Raw genomic sequence first — 2,738 nt, 5'->3', positions numbered from 1 at the left:
CCCAGGAGTTGGAGGTTGCTGTGAGCGTGATGCCATGGCACTCTACCCAGGGGGATAGCTTGAGGCTCTGTCTCAAAAAAAAAAAAAAAAAAATAGCTAGGTGTTGTAGCTACCTGGGAGGCTAAGGCAAGAGAATTGCTTAAGCCCAAGAGTTTGAGGTTGCTGTGAGCTGTGACACAATGGCGCCCTACCGAGGGTGACATAATAAGACTCTGTCTCAAATAAACAAATAAATAAATAAAGTAAAATTACTGATGAGCTGGGTACCGTACTTCAGTGGTTAGAGCGTTGGCCCTGCAGACTATGGGTGGTGAGTTTAAACCTTGCCTGGGCCTGACTAATAAAAAAATTAAAAAATTAAAAAAATAAAATTGCTGATGATATAGAAATACAATCAAACAGATATATCTTTTTCAGGCAAAATTAGCAGATCATGTAGCAAGAATAAATGTAAGGCATGACCAGTACGTTGAAAAAGAAAGTGTTCTCATTTTAGGGTCTAAACAGAATTCATCATGATCTTAAGGTCTAAAAACAAATATTTTACTTACCAACAGCATTTATAAACTGTTACAGCTGGCTTGACACTCATAGCACAGTAGTTACGGCACCAGCCACATACACTGAAACTGGCAGGTTCGAACGCGGCCCAGGCCAGCTGAACAACAATGACAACTGCAACAAAAAATAGCCAGGCATTGCGGCAGGCACCTGTAGTCCCAGCTACTTGGGAGACTGAGGCAAGAGAATTGCTTAAGCCCAAGAGTTTGAGGTTGCTGTGAGCTGTGAGGCCACAGCACTCTACCCAGGGCAACATAGTGAGACTCAAAAATAAATAAATAAATAAAAATAAACTGTTACTGCTGAAATCTAGGACATTATGCAAAAAAAAAAAAGTAGGCAGTTACTCAAGAAAAAATACTTTGAAGGCAGTGCCTGTGGCTTATGGAGTAGGGCACCAGCCCCATATACAGGAGGTGGCAGGTTCAAACCCAGCCCCAGTCCTTGAAATCAAGGTTAAGTTCCACCCACACAGTCCCCGTTTCCCTAAAGTCACCAAGGTTGAGGTGCTGGGACTCCCACCTGACACTGATGTTCCAGGAATCGGCAGAGCTCACCTACCTTTGGGTTCCTATTTGATATCGATGGCATGCTGGTTCGGGGCCACAGCGAGATTCCTGCTGCTCTGGAAGCATTCCACAGGCTGGTGAACTCCAGCACCCCTGCCCGGGTGCAAGGTGGATCGAGACCAAGTTGTCCTCTCTCACAGCCCATGAAGCTCTTCTCACAGTACCATGAGAAGCAGATGCTAGTGTCTGGGCAGGGACTCCTGGTGATCCTGGATGAGCTGCGGATGGCCTTCCCCGGGCTTGTCATAGTGGATCTGGAGTGGCAGCCGAAGACCACGCCCTTTCCAAGGAATGACTTCCCAGCCATTGAAGGGGTGCTCCTACTTGGGGAGCCAGTCCATTGGGAGACAAGCCTGCAGCTGATCATGGATGGCCTCCTCAGCAATGGGAACACTGGGGCTGGCCTGGCAACGGCTCCCTATCCACATCTCCCTGTCCTGGCCAGCAACATGGATCTCCTTTGGATGGCTGAAGCTAAGATGCCCAGTTTGGCCACGGCACCTTTCTGCTGTGCCTGGAAACCATTTACCAGAAAGTGACGGGCAAGGAACTAAAATACGCGGGCCTGATTGGCAAGCCCAGCATCCTCACCTACCCGTACGCAGCGGACATGATCAGGCAGCAGGCGGAACAGAGGGGCTGGACCGCCCCCATCCTAAAGCTCTAGGCTGTGGCTGATAAGCTCACCAGATCTGACGTCTATGGTGCCAACCTGTTCCACCAATACCTGCAGGCGGCCAGGCACGCTGGGGCCTGAGGGCCTGAGCAAACAGCGGCCCTCCACAGTCCGGAGCTGGGTCTCCATCCTGGCGTGCCCTGCCGTGTACAGTCCCAAGGACCCAAAGCCTGCCCTGGGAGGAGAGGAGCCCCCCATTCCATGCGCACCGGGACTGCAGCCTCAGTCCAGGGCTCATGGAGGCGCCCCACACTGTGAATGAGGCTGCGCCGCTGGTTTTCCGTGAGGAGGGCTGGGCTTTGTAGTGAGGGGTGGGTGTTGGAGGTGGGGCGGGGAGGCTGGGGCTACAGGTGAATCCTGTCAGCGGAGTCCCGCTGGCTACCGTGCTCCAATCAGGGCCTGGCTTCCTCGCCAGTCTCCCTTCTGCCCACCTGGGATATTACTGGTCACCTGGAAGAAGCCAATGGCTTTTTTCCCTGGTAGGCAGTAGCCACAGAAATGTCCCCTGGGTGGTGTTTCACATGAACTATTGGGATTTTCTGGGTGGGATTCCTGTGTGTCTCTCCTGGCGGTCCGACCTCAGGCCTGTCCTTTTACACTTTATCTCTGGGCCTCAGTTGCCTTCTTATTTCACTAGGGACTTCTGAGAAAGGGGAGGCAGCTGGGACAATGTGGAGATTTCCACAAAGCCTTTGCCCTTCTTGAAGGAACCACTGTGTGTCAGCAAGGTGTGGACCTAACACTCAGATACTACTTTTTACTGTATTTTAGTTTATTGCCCAGAGACTTTGGGGCTTATTTTTTTTTTTTAATTAAAATGTTCATAATATGGCTCGGCGCCTGTGGCTCAACCGGCTAAGGCGCCAGCCACGTACACCTAAGGTGGCGGGTTCGAATCCCCAGCCCGGACCCGCCAAACAACAATGACGGCT

General features: G+C 51.2%; 1 pseudogene; it reads left to right on the top strand.

Annotated features, from left to right (window-relative positions):
* Positions 1–1,114: 1,114 nt before the first annotated feature.
* LOC100947873 lies at positions 1,115–2,111 on the top strand (annotated as a pseudogene).
* The last annotated feature ends 627 nt before the right edge of the window (positions 2,112–2,738 follow it).

This window comes from Otolemur garnettii, unplaced genomic scaffold (genome assembly GCF_000181295.1).
Source record: "Otolemur garnettii isolate 467f Iridium unplaced genomic scaffold, OtoGar3 scaffold00023, whole genome shotgun sequence".
Classification (NCBI taxonomy): domain Eukaryota; kingdom Metazoa; phylum Chordata; class Mammalia; order Primates; family Galagidae; genus Otolemur; species Otolemur garnettii.
Note: the sequence above shows the minus strand (reverse complement) of the source record. Positions and strands in the feature narration are given on the sequence as shown.